Below are 23,463 nucleotides of genomic sequence, written 5' to 3' on the forward strand. Positions count from 1 at the left end.
ACATATTGAGACATGGCTCAAATTAGAAATTATATGACAGCAGTCCTGATTCTCATTAATGCGGCAGACCTGTTCCCGGGATGCATTTGCAGAGATGTCATGATGGTGGAAGACAACTCACCCTCTGTTACTCATATTTTGATCTTTATTAACAGTTGGTTAATAAAGTTGGTTATTATTAAAGTTGGTTATTAACAGTTGGTTTCACATGTTCATGCTAAAAGATTGGTTTATTTACTTCCCGAAACCTAAGTTTTGTATTTGAGTTTTGCTCTTTTCTCTCTCTCTCTTTTATTTATTATTATTATTATTATTATTATTATTATTATTATTATTATTTGAGATGCAGTCTCACTCTGTCACCCAGGCTGGAGTGCAGTGGCACGATCTCGGCTCACTGCAACCTCCGCCTCCTGGGTCAAGCAATTCTCTTGCCTCAGCCTCCTGAGTAGCTGGGATTATAGGCACCCACTACCACACCCAGCTAATTTTTATATTTTTAGTAGAGATGGGGTTTCACCATGTTGGCCATGCTGCTCTCGAATTCCTGACCTCAGGTGATTCACCCACCTTGGCCTCCCAAAGTGCTGGGATTACAGGCATGAGCCACTGTGCCCAGCCTCTTTTCTCTTTTCTAAGACTTTTCTTTCAGTTTTGTGAACCTAAAAAAAAAAAAAAAAAATTGGATTGCCTGCAGTGTCTAAGGCTTTCCCCTAGTGCTTTCCAAAGACCGTATCACTGTCATCATCTTTGTTTAACTCACTCATCCTCAGCTAAAAAGCTCCTCTCCTCTCCCAATAGAGGAAAAGTGCCATGTTCTTGGGCTAGGTCAGAAAGGAGAGGTATAAACATTAGATTCTAGAAAAGCTCAGATGAATGTTTGCAATGTGATTTTAAAGAGAGCAGCCCTCTCCTTTTAAGTTAGATCTTAGAGCAAAAAAAAAAAAACAAAAAACAAAAAACAAAAAACCATATCCTGCACTGCATACAGATATAACTGAAAAAGAGCCACAGAAGCAGGTGAATATGCATGGCATGAGGGTTGTGAAATGGTGGCCTGCTATTGTGTTGCAGCTTACATTGTTTAGGGTGAGGGAGATGATGGCAGGCTGACTTGAGTGTGAACTGGAATATAGATTTTTCTAGATCTTTTTTCCAAGCCTTTTCCATTAGTGGGATCAGCCCTGTTTCCAACAGTTCTGGGGAAATGGGAGAGTTATTTGGGCTGTGTGCTTTATTGACTAGAGACCAAATGGGGCCACAGATGTCATAATTTCCCTATTATCACTTTGCCGAGTGCTTCCTGGCCTCCCTTCATTATCTTGCTCCACATTCGCAGTTTTAAGTAGCTTCTTTATAGGATCCAAATGGTGTTGACTCCCTTTGGCAGTGCTTCTGCTTGTGGGGGCCCAGTGGGAGGACGCGCAGGAGCACGGCTTCTCTGGGCTTCCAAAGTGGTTAATGTGGTACATTCTGCCCACCTCTCTTCCCAGCTTGAGGAACATTTCCTTCCTCTTAATCATAAGGCAACTATCTCAGTCGTTTGCTTTCCCTAGGCCGGAAAAGAAAGGCATAAACACTGGAAAGTGGAAGGCACTGAGAGGGCTGTGTGTGTCCTAACAGGAAAGGTTATTACAGACAACATGTAGCCCTTGGGTGGGAGGGAAATGCAACCCAGGATGGCTTTCCAGGTGCGTGGGGTGGCAGGGCTGTGTGGTCCAACAGAGCGGGTCAGGCAATCGGTTTTGCATTTATACTCTGAGTTCGAGTCATTACTGGCAGGCTTTTCTTCTCTGAGACTTATTAAACACGGGCTTAGAAAGTTGTTCTTTCGTAAAGGAGGCTTTCCCTGGCACCAGAGGCAGAAAATTCAAAACAGGGATTTCTGACAGAATCCTTGATAACCATGGGACAGACTTCGTTATTTTCTTCATGCCATGTATGGCTAAGTTCTCTGGAAATTAATGAGGGTGATTCTAGCTTTTTCTTTTTCCTGTGTTCATTGCTGGTAATGTGAGTTGTGTGTATCTGTGAGCAATCTTTTGCTCTAAATTGTGTAATTTCTGCACTCTTAGCACAAAGGCCCCATGAAATTCAGGACCTAGAACAGTGCCAGGTTGACAGTAAAGCCTCAAAAATAAATAGGTGCTGAATATGTAGATGGGGAAAAGAAATATATTTTCCTCACTCATCACTAGGTTCATGGCTAAAATTCCTATAACAAAAAACATATTAAGAAGAGAAAAGCACATACATTTACTTAGGTTTTACATGACACAGACGGCTTTGGAGTCACAACCCAAACAAATGTCTTTCTCTTGCTAATCTAAATTTGGAAAGGAATGGTCAAAGAGAAATCTTTGCCTTCCTCTCTTCACCAAGCACTGCAGACAGAGATCCAGGAGATCTGACCTTGGTAAGAATTCTTATCTTTCATTGGCTTTTTGTCAGTTATTTTAGGATTTATCTGCATGCTCCGAAATGAGTATAGTCTTAGCTGTCTCTTCATGGTTGCCAGAAACTGTAGGGGAGGAAAGATTTTCCTCAACTATTTTGGGGTCCATGGCTGGGTCTGGAAATAAAACTGACAAAGACAGATGAACAGGAGAAAGACATACACATATTTAATAAGCTTTATGTGACATGGGGGCCTTCATAAGGAAATGACTCAAAGAAACAGGTAAACTTGTGTATTTTTATGCTTAGGTTTGATGAAGAGGTAAAGTGTAATGGAGAAATATCACTGGAGGAAACATTGGTATGATTTAATGGTAATAAAATGGGGAGAACTTAGCAAGGCCTGTTTGTTCTGCTTCTTCTCTGTTCCTGGTGTCTTCAGAGAGGAGGACGTTCCTTTCCTCTGGGTATAGGGAGGACGTTTCTCCCATGAGGTTTTATGACCTGCTTTGGGTAGAAGACCAGAAATTCTTTTGAGATTTTACAATCTGTTTCAGAGGAGAAAGGTGAGCGTAAGCCAGAGAGACCTTCCTGCTTCTGCAGTTTTCTCAGATTCCTTCATCTTAAAATACTCAGTATGCCAAGATGCCGTGTCTTAGAGCAGCCTGGTTTGAGCCCTGTCAAATGGATGAGTGAATAAACCTGACTCCACCATGCGCCAGTTGGATAAGTCCCATATTCCTCATCCTTCTGAGCGTGGATCAGCCTAGCAACTTTGTGAGCGTTAAATGAAATCCCGTGTTTAGAAGCCCCTAAGGGGGCCTAGCTTGTAGTAGTTAATCATTTAAACTTGTGTGTGTGAATGTGTGCTTTTCTTTTGCTTTCTTTTCCTTCCTCCTGGGTTATAAGCTGCTAAGGGAGTAACGGGTGCAAATGTTCTGAAATGTGTATGCAAATACACTGTGGCTACATTATCATCATCTGGTGGGCCCCGGTGGAGAAAGGTAGAACCACAACAGCTACTAATATGACCCACTTGAAAAGCTTGCCATCCTCTGACAGGCAAATGAGCGAGAGAAACACGATGAAGTCTGCTTAATGATACTTTTGTCAAGGCAGTGGGACAAAGAGACGGGAAGCTCAGCATGTTCAGGGGTTTAGCGGGGATCCTTAGATTCTGTGCTGCCTGCATTGCTTATGATTTTTCCTTTAAAAAAAAATATTGATTGCCCACAATGAACACTCAGGACTGAAGAGGTGTGACCTGCATCCTCTGCAGAAATTCAGTCTGTGAATGATAAACCAGCAAGCAAATAGAGAACAAGCAAGTTTGAACAGAATTGCATTTTTTTAAAGCTCTTGAGAAGAAGGCTATTCATTGTCATCCACTTTCTATGGGCATGATCATAGAATAATAGAGTAGAGAAGTATTTGTATGCATGTGTTTGTGTGTGTTTATGGGGAGTAAACAGGAAAATAAGGAAAACATTCATTCCAGGGGGGAAGAAGGAGAAAACCTGACCACAGACTGTGGACAGGCAAGAAAGAGCAGAGGGAAGCTGAGAGTGCACGGAGACTGAGAAAAATGAAAAAGCTCCAGCGTTTAGGAAATAAGTCAAGATGAGGACTTATTGGAGGAGAAAGCGACAGTGGACACATGAACAGCAGGAGAGGAGAGAGAAAGGCATAGTGGATGCACACAGCAGGGGGCACGTCATAGCCTCCTGGGGGAGAGCAGGAGTCTGTAACCAAGAACCAAGAACCGTCCTCTGCACGGGGAGGGAGGTGTGAGTTGGAGACATGCAGCAGATGCACGCAGCAGGGAGCAGAGGGGCATCACAGATCAGGGGAGGCAAATAAATTAGGGAAGAAAAAGACTTGTTGGGTCATTTCTGGGCTCCCCACTACTGCTAATGCCTCTGAGTTCTTTTGCCTAGCATATATTTTTAAACGTCTCCTGGATTATTGTACCTACTCTTTTCTCTTCCAAATGTTTTGCCAGAGGATTAGGTTTCTTTCCACAACCTCTAGTTTGCTGAATATACATGCAGAATACCTACAAATAGACCAGGAGGAAAAAACGAGAGAGATAATCCTGAACCCAGAAACACACACCTGTGTGGTAGCCATTAAGTGTGCGCAGTATGCCAGGAAGTGCATGCTGCCTGAGCCAGGCACTGCTGCTTTCTCCTGAAGGCCCTGCCTACAAAGAGAACTATCCTGGGTTTCCAAAATGCTATTTAGGGAACTAGTTTGGTCTTTATTTTGTGGGGAGAGTGGGGGTAAGAGAGAAGGGATGAGAGAGAAAATAATGTGAGAAGGGGAAGAGATGGCAGATGAGACAGGAAAAGCAGGGTGGGAAGTGGAGGATGCCACTTCTTCAAGGGGTTCAGAGTGAAAAACAGGGGTAGAGGAGAAGCATGAAGGAATATAAAATCTCATCCCATAATTTGGTGGCTTTCAAAGTTTTGAGACCATGATCTATTGTCAGAAGCATTTCATAGTTAGCCAGTGGCTGATATTTGGCAATGTCTGGAGACATTTGTAGTTGTGCCAGCTGAAGTTGCGCAGAGATGTTGTGGGCATCTGGTGGAGGCCAGGAATGCTGCTAACAAACTATGATGCCAGGACAGCCCCCCACAACAAAGATGTATGCCCAGAGCCTACGTGCAGCTGAAATTGAGAAGCCCTGAACTCATAAACACATGTGTGCACATGTAAGTAAATCGCAGATTTCAGAAATAACAACCCTTACTCCATTCAATGCCTTATAATTTTTTGTTTGTTTGTTTTGTTTTTTTAGACAGAGTCTTGCTCTGTCACCCAGGCTGGAGTACAGTGGAGTGATCTCAGTTCACTGCAACCTCTGCCTCCCAGGTTCAAGTGATTCTCTTGCTTCAGCCTCTAGGGTAGCTGGGATTACAAACATGCACCACCACGCCTGGCTAATTTTTGTATTTTTAGTAGAGATGGGGTTTCACTATGTTGGCCAGGCTGGTCTCGAACTCCTGACTTCTCGAACACCTGTCTCGGCCTCCCGGAGTGCTGGGATTTCAGGTGTGAGCCACCGCACCCAGTTGATGTTTTCTATTCTAGCTAATTCTGTCACTACACAATGTTGGTCACAATTCATAAATAGATACCTTGATACACTGTTTGAAAAATACTGTGGAAAGTCATAGAAGAACAGAAAATCCATGGCTCCTTGAAGAGTGGCTTATGTAGCCATAGGTGCTCAATGATATCCCAACGTCCTATTTTTTACTGTTCCACTCCCTGCCTCACTGGTGGGTTCCAGGAATACTAACTTCTCCTTCTGCCTCTGGCTTTGGTTTTCTGTTTAGGATGTGCCTCTTCTGGCTCTGGGTGTGGCTGCGCCTGTTTCAGCATTTGGATCTTACTTGTAAATTTTATATGTCTCCCCTCCAGAGTGAAGATTCTGGAGAATAAGAATCATGCCTCTCTTCTTTGACATTTTATTTCAAGTGCTTAGCACAGTAGTTGGAACACAGCAGTCATTCAACAAATGCTTGCTGGAAGCTTCTGGATGAATGAGTGATAAAATACCTGTAGGAAGACACTAGGAAGAGAGTAGAGTCAAACTCTGTAATGCAGTATTCCAAGGGGAATTTGGAGATTAGAATATTTCTGCCTACATAGAATATGACCAAAATGGATCCCAGGGGCATGGTTAATATCTCTCATTTGCTTTTCACTGTCTCTTTGTGAAGCACACACTTTGAGCACTGCTCTTTTAAGGAAAATGCTAGCCTGTTCTTTTCCAGAAGTACCTGAAGGGCATTGGCCTTTGCAGAGGTTTGCATCCTACATAGTAGTGTCGTGATGTGAGCTTAATTCATGGCTCCATCTGACCCATTTCTAATTAGTAAAATGAGAAATCCTTTCTTCCTCCAGGATGGATTTAGACAAGACTTATTTTAGACATTTGCCGTGACTGGTGTCTCCTTCTAAGTAGACAATGGCAAATAATCCCTGAAGTAGTACAAGGAGGGCACTGTTATGAGTTTTTGTTTCTTCATTTTACTTTTATCATTGAATTATTAAACTTAAAGTGGAGGAATGGCCTGAATCTTTTGGAAATCTTTCCTTGAAACACTCTTATTTGGAAATGAGGGTGATGCTAAGGCATATCTCATGTAAGAAAGTTTTTAATTCATGTTGAAAAGTGAGAACAGGGAAGTCATTACAAAGTGTGAGTGTGTGGACTTGGATTGCGCTGAACAAGTAATAAACCTAAGGACACATAAACAAAACAAATCCTCTCTTGAGGCACAAGGGCTCTGGAAGTGAACATACAGTCTAGCTTTGCTTTGACCCTTGCCACTCAGCTTGATAATTTTCACATTAGCAACTGTTAATACCAGTTCAGAAAAGGTAGAAGGTCCTGGATGGAATTCTTAAAATGGAAACTTCGTGTATTTGTTTTCTCCTCTCTCAATTTTCTCAAAATTGTGGGACCATATTTATGTCTTGTTCTCTTACTAGCTAACCCCCATTTAGAGAATGACCTTGCAGATGCCTGGAAAAAAGCTAGCACATAATATGTGCTAGCCCTGTTTGTTGATGTGATTCAGAACACTGCAACCTTCCCTTCTGCTACCTGGGCAGGTCAGGAAACTTTCCAATCTTTACCTTTTGAGAGGAACATTCCATTTTACAGATTGCATGCTGATCTTTGAAGCCAAACAAGGTGAAATGGCTGCACCTCTTTCAAACTGACAAAGAGATGAGTGCCTTGAAACCATGTGAGAAGCATGGTGAAGGGGAGGACAACAGGTACCAAGCAGAAAGTGAGACATGAGGTTTCAGTTTGTAATTAGGGGACTATAGAATAGCATGGAATGCTTCCAGGCATTTAAGGAAGACAGGGCTGGACTTAAATTCTGCGCCTCCACATGCACTAGTAACTTTGGCCTGTCCCTTAACTTCTCTGAGCACTTGCTTCCTCACATGTAAAATGAAAGCTATTGGGCCTTCAAAGAACTGTGAGGGTAAAATGAGGTCATCCATGAACATTACTTACACAGCGCCTGGTATACAAGGAACACTCAACAGATACTAGCTTTTACATATTCACATTCTACTTTGTACCCTAGATTACTCTCCTTCCCCAGGTCTCTTAGAATAAACATTGGCGTTAAATAGGTATTTTGTATTTAATACCTATTTAATAAACCTTGTTCAGGTTGATTACTGAATAAGTAATAAACCCAAGGGCACATAAATGAGACAAAATTCCTTCTCGAGGTGCAAGGGCTCGTAAAGTCAGCGCACAGTGTAGTTTTCCTTTGACCCTTGAGACTCAACTTGATAATTTTCACATTGGCAACTGTTAATACTAATTTAGAAAAGGTAGAAGGTCCTGGATGGAATTCTTAACATGGAAACTTTTTATGTTCCTCCCCTTCTCCTCTCTCAATTCTCTCAAAAGTATGGGGCCATGTTTATGTCTTGCTTTCTCAGATGTGATGCTATAGGGTGTGGTCACAAGGACCTGAAATGAGGAAAATTGAAGAAGAATTAGGAGGTGAGGGCAGGCAGTGAGTTTAATTTGGGACGTGTCAATGCTGAAATGCCTTTGAGTCTTTCAAGAGGAGAGGTCGCGATCAAAACTTCTGGAGAGATATCAGTTTGGAAGTTGTTAACAACTGGTAACAGGTGGTAACGAGTTGACAAGCGGGAGTAATTGAAAAGAGTAAAAGTAGCTCCTTGAACCCTAAGGAGTGCCATTTTTAATAGGACCAATCTAAAAATGAGGTGCTCTGGGAGACTGAGACAAATGGTACAGGAGAACCAAGAGAGACTGTGGGCACAGGTAACAAAGGAAGAGAGAATTTCCAGGAGCACAGAGTCATCTACACTGCCAGGTACAGCAGAGTAGCCTGGAAAGACAGTAAAAACTATCCCTTAAAATGTTTTAAATGTGGAGCTCACTGGTGAACCTGATGGAAGCCTTTCCAATGAAACAGCAGGGTCAGGAGCCAGATTGCTGTGGGGAGAAGGGAAGGTGAGGAGGTGGAGGTGGAGGCCATTGCTCTTTCAATAAAGAGGGTCACAACTTGAGAGGGAGGCAGGGGCAAGGGTGAATTTTATATTCTGAAGGCAGAGGCTTGAACATGTTCAAAGCCTGCTGGGAAGAGAACTGAGAGAGAGAGGAAGAGGTTGAAGACATTAGAAAAGGAGAGTAATTGGGGAGAAATAGAAGGAAAAGGGAAAGGATCGGATTAGGAGAAATAGAGGAAGGGCTGTCCTTAAACAAGAGGAGGATGCCTCACCCTGTAGGATTGGAGGAAAGGTGGTAAGGGTGGGTGTGCAGGTGGAGAGATTTGAGATGAAAAGGGGTGGTGGGGCAAGGGACTCATCACTAATCATTCATTTTATCTTTACTCATCAAGTGTGAAATTGTAGAATAGTCATTGAAGGTGTTTTAAAGCTGTTTAAGGTTTTTGAGGTTTTTAAGGTATTGTCTTAGCTCTAGACCCCTTGCTCATACTGTATTTGTCCTGCAAGTTTATGGCAGGCCTCCATAATGATTGTATCCTATTGAGGCTATGGCTCATGCCTCTAACCTATGGCTTCTGCATCCTTTACCTGTTTTCTGTTTGTCGTTTTATTTTGTTTTGTTTTTGTAGCCATCTGTAAGCATTTAGGGATGTAAGCTCCACCGGTTTTTCAAGAACAACATTCATTCAGCGGCAATTTTGTGAGCCCCATTTCTTGGTTAAGTTGGTCGCGGAAATTACAGTCTCAATCCTCCCTGAGCTCCTGTTCTGGTGAGGGTAATGACAAAGCTATAAATTACAAAAGATGGCAAGACTTGTGAAAGTAAAGCACACGGTATGATGACAGGGGTCTCCAATGCTCTGCGAAGTCAGAAAAGATTTCCTTGAGGAAGAGAGATTTGACCAGAGAATTAGAAAGTAACTAGGGGGAGGGTGGGTGGGTAGGCTGTGTGGTGGGGCTGTAGGGAGGCATTCCAGACAGGGGGAACAAGTTGAAAACTTGTCCAAAGGAAACACAGAGCATGGTGCTTTTTTTCAAACAAGGCGAAGACTTTGAGCAAAAGATGGAAAGGGGAAAGAGGATGAAGTTAATTGAGAGAGGGAGACATAGGCCAGATCATGCTGAGCCTTGTCAGCCATATTACTGTGGACTTTATGAGAGGTACAATGGAAGGCCACCAAAGAATTTTAAACTATACATGGAGAGGGGTCATGTGATCAGATTTGCTTTTTTTAAATTTTTTTTTGCATTTTAAAAAATATTCAATAGGCAGATTTCAACAGATTTGCTTAAAAAAAAAAAAAAATTGGCTGGGCGCGGTGGCTCATGCCTGTAATCCCAGCACTTTGGGAGGCCGAGGCATGTGGATCACTAGGTCAGGAGATCGAGACCATCCTGGCAAACACAGTGAAACCCTGTCTCTACTAAAAATACAAAAAAAATTAGCCGGGCGTGATGGCGGGTGCCTATAGTTCCAGCTTCTAGGGAGGCTGAGGCAGGAGAATGGCGTGAACCCAGGAGGTGGCGGAGCTTGCAGTGAGTGGAGATGGCGCCACTGCATCCAGCCTGGGTGACAGAGCGAGATTCCGTCTCAAAAAAAAAAAAAAAAAAGTGAATGTTTAGAATGAGGAAAGAAATCACAACAAATTAAAGCTTTAAAAAAATCTGTCAAAGTCTATAAACGTAAGATTCAGGAAAATAAATATTTTAAAAAATAACTTTCTGACACATACTTATATTTTTTTATTTATTTTTTTGTGGATTCTTTAACTCTTCATCTGACAACAAACTTGGAAAATTATTTTCTGTAGAAAAGAAAAAGATAATCTCATCTTTCCTCTGGCACAGCTGATTTATTCATTATTGAAAGCTTTGAAAAGTCTCCCATATCTTAAAAGTTTGCTATTGGTCATGTCATATACATTATTGAAATTATTGTTGAATTTGGGAAAGCTTCTACAAGTATCTTTTACAGATAAGTTGTAAGACCTCAGGTCATTGCAAGTTTTCATGTATAGTGACTAATCACAAATTCTCTTTGAATCGACAACATTTGTTAACCAGTTTTTCACTAACTTTATTATGAGTTTTTAGTCCTGAAAATTCATGTCACTAGCCTGAGTTAGGGCAGTGGGTAATATTTCTGCAAGCCATTCCTAGCCCAGGATAACTAGCACTCACTTGGGTATGCACAGAAAGGACAGTAAATCACATGAATAAATTCTGTAAACCAAAACCGAATGTATCTTCAACTCAACTCCTCCTCTTCTGGAGCCCCCAAATATCCCTGATTACTTGATGCTACCAGGAACCAGGGAAATGTGTGATTGGAAAGCTAGCAGGGAAAGAGACAGCCGTGGATAAACTATATGATTTTTGTGTTTTTTTTTTTCTGGAGGCGGAGTTTTACTCTTGTCGCCCAGGCTGGAGTCCAATGGTACGATCTTGGCTCACTGCAACCTCTGCCTCTTAGGTTCAAGTGATTCTCCTACCTCAGCCTCCCGAGTAGCTGGGATTACAGGCACCTGCCCCATGCCCAGCTAGATTTTTGCAAATTTTATAAAAGCTATGAAAATATGAACACATTGCTAGGGTCCCTCTGAGGGCCTTGGAAGGGGGCTGTGCAAATAAAGGCCCTGGAGTTTAACTCAGTAGCTTTCTGGTAAATCCTACTGTGCTTGAGATAAGCTTTTCTCCATTTCACGTAAACTTATAGTATCTAGCAGAGTGCCTTGTTTACAATGAGCTCTTGCTAGTTGTTAACATTAACATCAGTTTAAGTTGCTTTCTTTGGTAATATTTTATATAGTATATGTTATTTAAGACCTTCAAATATAATAAGCCATGAAGAAAATACTTTTCAAATATTATTAATCAAACTTCTCTCTGTATAACTCATATATCTCTAAAGAATTTTCTGGTGCTGTAGTTTTTAAGCCTGGCCGCACACTAGAATCTCCTGGAATCCAAAAAAAAAAAAAAACAAAAAACAAAAAACAAAACAAAACAAAACAAAAAAAACCTGAAGAGTATGACATGTGCACTGGTATTTTTTTAAAAAACTCTCTAGGTGATTCTAATGTTTAGCCAGAAATTGATATCTACTGTTCTAATGGTTGAAATTCCTTTTATTTTTTACTTTTTAGCTTAAATGTCAAAATATTATTTTAGTTCTCTCTGGGCTCTTTTGAATGAAATATAAGGACATAAGATTCAGGAAATATGATATACAGGCATAGCACAATTGGCCCTATGTAAAATATATCTTTGCTAAAAAGCAATTATCCAGGTAAAAATTCCTATTTATGTAGAACGCAGTACCATCGTGTACTGACAGGACCAGACATGAGCCAGATAATGCGAACAGCTCCTAATTAAACATAAAATTAATTTTCTACCAATCATCCTCTGTTGTTCTTGAAGGTAAATGCAATTTTGTTTGTATAACAAAGAGTGCCTTAAAGGGATCAGCTACAAAAATGTTTCAAACAGGAAAGTGTCCAGCATGATAAATCTATTCCAGTTCATCAAACACCCAGGCGTTCTCACCGTGGCTCAGGTAACCTATTGAATTAGGCAGAATAGTCAACTGACTGCTGCTCTCTCATCTCTCAAAATGGATTGTGCATTACACACGATTAATTTCAATCTGTACACACTGAGTGTATTGACCTTATTTCTATTATAGTAGCTAAGGTGGAGAATAACTATAGCCATTTTTAAGGTGATGAAAGAAAATTAGAATTAACCTTTTCATGAGATATTTTAATGTTTCACAAGTTATCTGATATCTGAATATAGGCTTACTTTTGATCTTTTCATGGAAACATTTTCTTTTTTTAATTAAGAAAATTTCACATGCCTCTCTTTTACAGTTATTTCACCCAAATGTTTATATATACTCAAATATGTCATGTTTCTCTACCTCAATTTATGTAGGTAATTTATCAAAAATCATATCCCTTGAGAGGTCATCTGTAACCACTAATCTAAGACAGCAGCCCCCATCACTCTGTCTCTACTGGCCCTGCTTTATTTTAATTCACAGCAATCATCATCATCTGACATTACATTAAACATCTATCTATCATCTATCTTCTATATATCCATCTATTTCTATCTTCTATCTATCTACCTTCTATCTAATGTATCATATCATCTATCTATCTATCTATCTATCTATCTATCTATCTATCTATCTATCTATCTCTGTTACTTGCTTATTATCTGTCTTCTCCATTGAAATATAGGCTTTATGCAGAAAGTCTGTGTTTATAAGTTTTAAGTTTTATTAACTGCTGAGCTCTCTGTCTAGCATATAATAGACCCTCGATAAATATTAACTGAGAAAAAATAATGTCAGCCAACAAATACCTATTCTGTCTGTGGCCTTGTGTGTATGGAGTAAGATAGATCCAAAATCCTTTCATGATTTTGACAGTTTAGCTGGAAAAAAGCAGCTACTATTTTTTAAGTATTCTCAGGAAAACACATTTTGCCTCTAGTCTTAACTGCTACCTATTAACTTTAGGAAAACTATATATCTAGAATTTTATTTGCTCTACTGTGCAGAAGATTGAAAGAGCAGAATCTTATCCTTTAGAAAGTTTATTTCAGCTTGCTGTTGTTTCTGTTTCTCCTTTATGGTTTCACCTATCAGGCCATTAGGTAGGCAGAAACCACAAAGTTGTTGTGTAGTTTCTGTCCCAGTTAATGTAAGAGAATTTGATTAATCTTAACTTTTAATTTTGGGATTATCTTGGCTGATAAAGCAATATTATCAACTAAATAACTGAGTATAAAACATGTACAGAAAACAAAACAATATAAATAGCAAGGGGGATGCAAGAAATCTTTAATAATAAATATAAAAATTAACACTTATCGAGTACTTTGTATTCTAAGAACTATACCACAATATTCTTAGGACCCCATTATCTTTTTACAGAGGAGGAAACCCAGTTATGGAGGGATTAATAACTTGTAGTTTTTTAAGTACAGCGGCAGGGGTAGCATCACTGTCTGGCTCTACTCTTCTCTTTCTTAAGCTGATGTGTTTTGTGGCATCTCTGTCTAACTCGGCTTCCTCGCCTGGGGGCATACTCCCATTTTAAGGCAGTCTTTGTTTCCCCTTCCCTTTCAGGAATCCTTGGGACTCTTCCGCTGTTCTGAGCTCTGCAGTGCATTGCTGCATGGCTGCCCTCCTTATGTGATTGCTTTTGGCTCTTGGACTCTATGTGACATTGCCTTTCCTCCCTGATAACATTGCGAGGGAGAGAAATCTCTCTGTGAGTCTGTTCCAACCTGATTCTAATCTCACTTTGAATCAGACTGGAAAGTAAGAACTTTGTAGCTGTGGGATCTCTCAGTTACAGCAACTACATTTTGCCGTATTGACAAGAATTGGCAGGTGATGCAAGTATAATGCTTTCTACAGCATGCCTCCCTCTATCCCCACCCCATGCCCTCCTTCTAATTCTGCTGCTTTAGAATGTGGATCAACCCACAGTTGTCCTTTGACTGTTCAACACATCACATGCATGGAACTCTTTACTCCATTTGTTTTCAGTGGGGGACACAGAGCATCTGGCAATCTTGACCGTTTTGGCCAAAAAATGTTTTCTGGGTACATTTTAAAGATTAACATAACAAACTGTTAAACTTTTTTCTTGGCAATGCTGCTTCTCCTCAGTTGGTTTGAGGGGAAAACCCCCAGTGAAGAAACAGGCAGAATTTTACATCTTCCCCACATTCTAAGATGATCATCTTGTCATCAATTGCAAAAATGAAACTCACTCATTTCTGAAGTGTATGGGTTGGTCACCAAAGCAAAAATGTCAAGTAGCTTTTTCTCTCTTTTTATTTTATATACAAGGTGGATTTTAAAAAGCCACATTTGAACAACAATTGAATACACCAGAAGTAGAAAATAGCAAAGTTTGGTAGTATTCTTGGAGGAAAAAAATTACAAAATACCCAAAAGGAAATTAATATAGTGATAAACGTTGATTATAGTTGAAAGAGTTATGTTAAACAAACAGGTTCCAAAAATGAAATTATTCAAATATATGTCAAACACAATTCAAACAGTTATTTATTTGAAATCAAACTACGATATCAAGAATTTGAGTGCTCACATGTTTCAAGACTTTGACTAGTTCTATGCATCTGAATTTAACATAGAATCTTCTTGCAGAAAAGGAATAACTAGGGATTATTCAATCCAGACCCTCTGAGCCTATGATGAGGAATATTTAAACCACCCAATCTGATAGGTGATTATCTGTTGCTTATCCTATTTTAAAGACTCCAGGGATATAGAGTCTCCAGCATATCCTCATTACCTGTTCAAATACTTAACACTATTGTTGTTGGATAATTCTATAGAGCTCTCTTGAAAAGAAAGGAAAGAAGATTCAGGGATTACTGATGTCTGTAACAATGACACAACCGGAGTAGGAGTGGGGGTGTAATGAAATAGAAGGAAAAAAATAAATGATAAGGTTAGAAAAGGCTGAACATTTTAAGGAATAAGTCAGACTGAGTTCATTATCTGAGAAAGGAACAGAAAATACACCTCATCAGAGATAGAGAGGAGGGATCTGCTGGAGTAAATTAATTCCATAATTAAAGGACTCAAAGTAGGAATACTTCTATATTTATATAGACTCAGCTGATAAGGGTGCGAGCAGTGAAGTGGAGGTGGAGGAGAAGAGTCTGTGTTCCAGTTATCAATAACCATTTTATTATTATTGCACATATTTGTAGGTCAGGGATTTAGGCAGGTCTCAGCTGGGTGATTCTTCTGTTCCATATGGCATGAGCAAAGGCCAATAGGTAGCATTTATCTGGCAGACAAAGTGCTCTGGTGGGTTGAAGAAGGATACATTCACATGTTGGCCCCTTGGCAGAGTAGTTGGAAGGGTGAGGCTCAAGTGGAGCTGTCAATCGCAACACCTGTATGTGGGCTTTCTAGCATGTAAGGTCTCAGGGCCATTGGACTTTTCACATGACAGTTCAGGGTTCGTAGAGTGCTCCAAGGGGAGCAAGAAGAAGCTGCAAGATATGGTCTAGCCTCAGAGTCCCAGAATGTCACTTCCTCTGTATTCTAGTGATTAAAAAAAAAAAAAAAAAAAAAGTCACTAAGACCAGTCCAGAATATGAAAGCAAAGAATGAGACTCCCACTCTAAATGGAAGGGGTGGCAAAGAGTCTGTGGCCTTTTTAAATCCACCACAATCTGTAGTAGTCTTGCTGATCAAGCTTTTGGGAGAATAATATGATAAAGGTAAGATAGATATACCCAATTAGGATTTAGAATCAAGTAACAACTGATGTGGTTATACTTGTATCTAAGTAGTATTACAAATAAGCTAATGGACTTGAGTGAGAAATGCCTGCTCTTGTGTGATTCTGGGGCTCACCCAATGTGACAGAACAGAATGAGTGAAGGTGAATGGAAAAAATAAATTTCAGCTCTTTCTCTGCAGTTGAACAAATAATTATTGAGTACCTTCTTATGCTGATTTATAGTATATGCTAGGGACCTCAAAAAGCAATATAGTCCCTTCCCTTAAGAAGCTCATACTCTGTAGGAGTAAAACTAATGCAGAAGTAGAACAGAATTGTAAACATACAGGACAATTTATGAAATTTTAGAAATTCAGAAGACTTACTGATATGGATGTGACTAATCTTGCCAGTTCAGGCTCACAGGAAACTTCATGGAGAGACAAAATCCATGCAATATTTCCATGAAGAGGAGGAATTTGTCAAATGTACTGGGCAAAGCAAACAGAATATGCAAAGGCAAAGACACCTGGAGAATCATGGTGTGTGTCTGTGTGTAGCTGTGTGTGTGTGTGTGTGTGTGTGGTGTGTGTGTGTGTGTGTGTGCGTGCACATGCAGGCACTGCAAATAGTTTAATGTGTCGAAGAAGGAGTGGGAGAAAACAAAACTGGAGATGAAGGCAGTGGGCTTACGTTTAAAAAACAATCTTGCATTTCATACATTTGATTCTAAAAGTTAGTAGATGTCACTGTAGTGTTTTAAGCAGAAGTCTAACATGAAAAGGTTTCATGTTTCAGGAAGACTTCTCCTGGCCATGATGAAGTTGAGAGCCTGGCTTGAGCAGGCCACCTCCTACTCTCAGTAACTGGCAAGTTAACGGGCACTTAGCCATTATCCAGAAATCCTTTCTTATTACTAACCGAAATTCCTCTTGCTTTAATTCAAGCCCATTTTTTTCTTGTTGGGTTCTTAGAATATTTGCTGTTGATGCATTAAGTTGTACTTCTAGTTTCTCTTTCTTTCCCTGACTTGAGAAGCCTTTTCCTTTTGATAGTCTAAGAATGTACTTCACAGCCCTATTACTTGCTCCATAGAATGTATATCTAATGGGAGATGCTGTCATCACAGCGTTAAGATCTGTCTGCCCAATGAGTTTTGGGAGATCAAAACAGAAAGAAATCTTTTGTTCTGACATAGAGCAGGTTCATATGTTTGGATTTTTATATTAAGGATTTTATTTCAGTTTGATATTCTTTATGTTATTGTTTTCTTCTACCATGTTATAAATCCTTCTTGGGCTACAAACCACTTCCAAGCACTTCAGTACCTAAGCTGCTCAGCAATAGGCCTTTGAAATCAGGCCATCATGAGCTGGTTTCACATTGAAGGTATATAAAAATATGTTCTTTATGTTAGACCAATATTACTTCTCAGGATTAGGGAAGACTGTGTACATATACTAGATACAGTTGTCCCTTCTTGGGGGATTGGTTCCAGGACCACTGAAAATACCAAAATCCAAGGATGCTCAATTCATTGCCATAAAATGGTATAGTATTTGCATATAACCTATGCACATCCTGCCTCATACTTGAAATCATCTCTAGATTACTTATAATACCTAACGCAGTGTAAATTCTATGTAAACAGTTGTCCTACCGTATTGTTTAAGGAATAATGAAAAGAACAAGAAGTCTGTACATACTCAGTATAGATACAACTGTTCATTTTTTTGAAAAGATTTTTGATTGATGATTGAATGGTTGAATCCATAAGTGCAGAATCCTTGGATACGGAAAGCCAACTGTAGTTGTATAGGCATGTGCCACCATGCCCGGCTAATTTTTTGTATTTAGTAGAGACGGGGTTTCACCATGTTGGTCAGCTGGTCTTGAACTCTTGACCTCAGGTGATCCACCCATCTCGGCCTCCCAGAGTTTTGGGATTACAGGTGTGAGCCACCATGCCTGGCCTCATTTGTATAATATTGAAATCAACTTTCTGGTAATCAGCTCATTTGCATAACATTTAAATCAATTTTCAGGTAAGATTGCTGGGCTCTAACGTAGAAAAAGTTAAAAATCTGTTTAGTTAAATACTATACTTGCATAAAAGTTACCACTTACTACTCTCCTCCTAAAAGAATTGTCAAAATTGCTTAACTAGTAGGCAGAGAAATGAACATGATGGAAGAAATTTGAATGCAGGTTAACATTAAAAAGACGGATTGGTTGGGGGCAGTGGCTTATGTCTGTAATCCCAGCACTTTGGGAGGACAAGGTGAGCAGATCACAAGGTCAGGAGATCAAGACCATGCTGGCTAACACGGTGAAACCCCGTCTCTACTAAAAATACAAAAAAATTAGCCGGGCATGGTGGCGGGTGCCTGTAGTCCTAGCTACTCAGGAGGCTGAGGCAGGAGAATGGCATGAACCCGGGAGGCGGAGCTTGCAGTGAGCCGAGATCATGCCACTGCACTCTAGCCTGGGCAACAGAGCAAGACTCCGTCTCAAAAAAACAAAAAAACAAAAAACTGAGGTTGCAGGCCAGGCGTGGTGGATCACGGCTGTAATCCCAGCACTAATCATTTGAGGTCAGGAGTTTGAGACCAGCCTGGCCAACATGGTGAAACCCTGTCTCTACAGAAAATACAAAAATTAGCCAGGACTGGTAGTACATGCCTGTAATCCCAGTTACTCTGGAGGCTGAGGCAGGAGAATTGCTTGAACCTGGGAGGCAGAGGTTGCAGTGAGCCGAGATCGCGCCACTGTACTCCAGCCTGGGTGACACAGCGGGACTCCGTCTCAAAACAAAACAAAACAAAACCAAACCTGAGATTACTTCCCCCTAACTTACTGGATACCTTAGCTACTCTATAGGAGTGTGGAGTATATGTTTCATCCCTAAATTAAGTAGTGAAGGAAATGAATATACAAGACTTCCATGTATCTTCTTTCAGACCTGGGTCTACTTGTGAACAAGAAACATCCTGAAACAGAAGGATGTAGCCAAGTAACTGAAATCATAGTTATTTTATAAGCTGAGTGCATCCTGGTAAAGTAGAAAAACACAGGTTGAATGAATACTAACTTACATGGTATTACATAAATTACTAAGCTCAGTTTTTCTATCTTTAAAATGGAAATAATAATACTTACCCTGTCTACCTCAATCAATATGTGCTGAAGGCTGTTTGTGTACCAAGCACTTTGCTAGACCTGAGGATATCAAGTAAAATAGTTTAGAATCATATGTGTCTGTTAAGAAGAATGTAAGTCAACCCAGAATTTTATTGAGAGTTATTGAAGTTGCAAAAGTTGCTCTGAGAGTACAGAGAAGGTGGCCAGGGATGGGAATAAGAAAACTCTTGGAATGGGTAACATTTGAGATGACTGTTTACAGCTGAGATAAGAGAGGTTAGAAATAAGTAGGAGAAAGGCATCTTCAGTACATCAGCAAGAAACAAAGGGAAGCACAAGAGTTCTATGATGACAATGACATAGGAGAAAGAAAGGGAGAAAGTGAGAGAGAGGAGGACTGAAGACCCAAAATAGTAGAGGCCTAACTAAGATGGAGGTTCTTTTCTTTCTCATGTTAACGTCAGGCCCAGGGCTACTTTGGCACTTAATGGTATAAGGAGCACATGTTTCTTTCATTTTGTTCTGCCACATGTGGCCTCATTCTCAAAGTTCCCTTAAAGTCCAAGATAGCAGCTTTTTAACCCCAGCCACAAAAGCCATATTCCCATAAGTAGGAAGGAGCAAAGGAAGGAAGTCACTCTTCCTAATCCATATGGTATTTACTTATACCACTTATATTCTGGGATCACTTCTAGATGAAAGCAAGATCTAGAAATATAGTCTTTATTCTGGGCAGCCATGTGCCCAGATACATGTGGTGATAGCTCTGACTGAAGCAAGGAGAGTGATCGCTGGGAGACACTTCTGGTGTCTGAGAGTATGCGGTGTGTGCATGTGTGTATGTGCATTTGTGCCCAGGGGTGTGTATGTGGCTGTGCTCATGTTTCAGAGGCAAGGGGAAGCCGCATAGATGGAATGAAAAGATACCTAATCAGAAGTTACATTGTTGTGAAAAGTTATATTGGAAACGGATAAAGCACATTATAAAATTAAGGAATTATTCTAAGACAAATAGATATTTTAGTGGTTACATATTTAATGTTAAAAAACCAGCCCAGGTTTATAACATGTTGACTTATATATACAAACTAAATAAAATTGCTTACTTCCTCATTTATGTTCCTATAACACCTTATATCCATATTATTATATAACATTTTTCTATTAATATTTTATGTCTTTGTTTCTCTAGACCATAAATTTTCTAGATTATAAATAATGTTTTTGGTGGGGAAACTGATTCCACTGTGTAATGTTTCCTTCCATGTGGAGAGAAATCCATCAGTGTAATAATTCTGGAATCTCTACCCCTTGAGATAAAGCTGGGGCTGGGGAAATGAATGGCTTAACAGAGAGAATTTGGGATGACAAACTGGACATGTGCAGCCATACGACTTCCTCTCTCCTCTCTCTTTGAGAAGGCCTGTCCCCAAATACCGTGTATTCTGCGCTCCTCCTTTATTTATATCATTTATTTATTTTGAGACAGGGACTCACTCTGTCACCCAGGCTGGAGTACAGTGGCACAATCTCGGCTCACTGCAACCTGCACTTCCCAGGCTTAAGCGATTCTCCCACCTCGGTCTCCCAAGTAGCTGGGACTACAGGTGCATGCCACCATGACCAACTATTTGTTTTTTCTTTTTTTTTGGATTTTTTGTAGAGATGGGGTTTTGCCATGTTACTCAGGTTGGTCTCAAACTCCTGAGCTCCAACAATCCATTTGCTTTGGCCTCCCACAGTGCTGTAATTACAGGTATGAGCCACCGCACCTGGCCACTGCCTTCTTCCCTTAGACAAAAGTTTTAAAGTTTAGATAATTAATCAACATTTGTTGCAAAGGCAGATCATATTGAAGGAAAAACCAAAAAGATTAAGTTTGGGGGAAGAATATATATATGTGGAGTGGCTGAGACAGACAGATTGAAGCCTTGGTGAGGAGGATTCCAGCAGTCTATAGTACTTTGCACCCAGGACTGTTTCTATTTGTTCTTTCACCATGTAAATATTTAGTGAGTGTCTACTAGGTATTGCATGCTGTTTCAGACACTGGAGATGTAGTAGTGAACAGAGCAATCAAAAATCCCAGCCCTCCTACAACTTACACTGTGGCCGGGGAGATAGTCAATACAGGAATATGTTTATCTTTTTTAAAATTGCAAAATGACGTGTCAAGTGGAAATCTGTGCTTTGTTAAAAATAAAGCAAGGAAAGAGAATAAGGCATGCTGAGGTGGATGGGGGCTTTCCAGTTTAAACACTGTGATCAGGAAAAGCATCACTGAGAAGGTGACATTTGAGTGAAAACCTGGAGAGGAGGGGGTGAGCCGTGTCAAAATCTGAGGCAACAAGTGTGGGCTCAACTGCTATGTGGCTGCGCCCCATTTTGGAACCTTCTGGGGTAAGTGACCCTAGGAGTATCCGTGTGCTGGATACAGGGAGGGTCTCCAGCATGCAGGAACCCATGTCCTGGCAGTGATGATCTCTTCCTGCAAGGAGACCCACATCCCCAGTTAGCAGTGAAGCCAACTGGGTTAAGAGAATAAACCCCTGGGGGATGTTGTGAGGGAAAGAGGCACTTATGCCCACCCCCGGCCCACACCCCCGCAAAGTATTTCCATCCACGTGAAGAGGCTCTGCTGAGTATGATACTTGTGGCCTCGTTCCAGCTCCTCACTCACTTTGGAGAAAGGAGTGATTTGTTCGATTTTGGACTTGGGCATAAGCAACTGGGTGTGTGTGCATAGTTCTGCCCCTTTTTCCTTATTGTCTCTTAGAATCTGGTCTGTGACTTTATGCTCTTGATTGTCTTTGGCCATATGGTGAGCCTTGCAACTCACAGGAGAGGGCTGTAGTGGTTTAGAGCCCCCTGTGGCTGGATGATAGCACTCCTATGTTTTGTGTTATGCATTAAGAAGTCCTCTTGTTTGCATATATAAAACATAGTTTTCTTTACCTCTTTAACAGAAAAAAATAACTTGATCTTTATTTATTATTACTTTGTCTCTCACTTTTTTTTTTTTTTTTTTTTTGAGACAGAGTCTCGCTCTGTCACCTAGGCCCAGGCTAGAGTGCAAATGGCACAATCTCAGCTCACTGCAACCTCTGCCTCCTGGGTTCAAGCAATTCTCCTGCCTCAGCTTCCCAAGTAGCTGGGAGTACAGGTGCCTGCCACCTTGCCTGGCTAAATTTTATATTTTTAGTAGAGAAGGGATTTTACTGTGTTGGCCAGGCTGGTCTCAAACTCTTGACCTCAAGTGATCTGCCTGCCTCGGCCTCCCAAAGTGCTGGGTTTATAGGTGTGAGCCACCGCGCCTAGCCTATTATTACTTTTGTCTTATTTCTCCATTGGGACAGAATTTTGGTAGGGTTGGGGAGTGCTATGAATTGGGAACCCTCAAACCCCAAGATTGTATATCTATCTATCAATCAATCTATCTATCTATCTATCTATCTATCTATCTATCTATCTATCTATCTACCTACCTACCTACCTACGTACCTACCTACCTACCTACCTACCTACCTATCTATCCATCCATCCAATCTGCTATTCATGTACTGAATCGTGAATGAATGGGTAGCTGGGTGACAGTGCTAGAGTGGGTTTGTGCTCTTACGATTGACCTTGATAACTTTTGGGACTCATTTATTTAGTAAAAAGGGTAATATATTTTAGATGTAAAAGGCAAAGCTCAAATTGATAGATACATTAAGAAGAGGACACCAAAGGCATAGTAGTATAGAGCCAGATTTTTTTTTTTTATTGTAAAGGTGAGGCTTTATATTCACCAATATACTCACATGGTGGCATTTAAGTTTGAAAGGGTAGATCTGATTGAAATTGCTGTGAATATATTTTTTACATAGCTGCCTATATTCTCCCAAGTGGAAAAATCACCTCCTTGGTTTTTGATGTCTTTGAAAGCTTCATTCTGTCAGGTCAGTGCTCTTAAAATGAGAATAATAGGCTGGTGTGGTGGCTCATGCCTGTAATCCCAGCACTCTGGGAGGCTGAGGCAGGTGGATCATGAGGTCAGGAGTTCAAGACCAGCTTTGCCAAGATGGTGAAACCCCATCTCTACTAAAAATACAAAAAAAGTAAAAAATAAAAAATTAGCTGGGAGTGGTGGTGGGTGCTTGTAATCCCAGCTACTCGGGAGGCTGAGGCAGAGAATTGCTTGAACCCAGGAGGCGGAGGTTGCAGTGAGCAGAGATTGTGCCACTGCATTCCATCCTGGGCGACAGAGCGAGACTCTGTCTCAAAAAACAACAACAACAAAAATGAGAATAATAAATGTGGTCACTGTTTCTGCCTCACACCATCACTTCAGAACTCAGTCTGTCCTGAAACCAGAGATGAGGCTTTGCTTGTACCTTAGTTATATCCCTGGGAGGGAGAAAGGAAGGAGGTACCTGGATGTTGTGATACATAGTGGATGTTATGATTAGTAAGAGGTATTTTCTGAGCTAGATAATGATGGGAACATTTGTGAAACTGCAGAGTTTTGAGAGAGTGCTGAAAGGTCTGAATGTCTGAGAAAGGGTGCTGCTGTAAAGACAGCCATATCCATGTGTTACCTTAACACCATCCCTGGACTTTTTCACCTTGA

The sequence above is a fragment of the Papio anubis genome, chromosome 9 (genome assembly GCF_008728515.1).
Source record: "Papio anubis isolate 15944 chromosome 9, Panubis1.0, whole genome shotgun sequence".
In the NCBI taxonomy this organism is placed as follows: domain Eukaryota; kingdom Metazoa; phylum Chordata; class Mammalia; order Primates; family Cercopithecidae; genus Papio; species Papio anubis.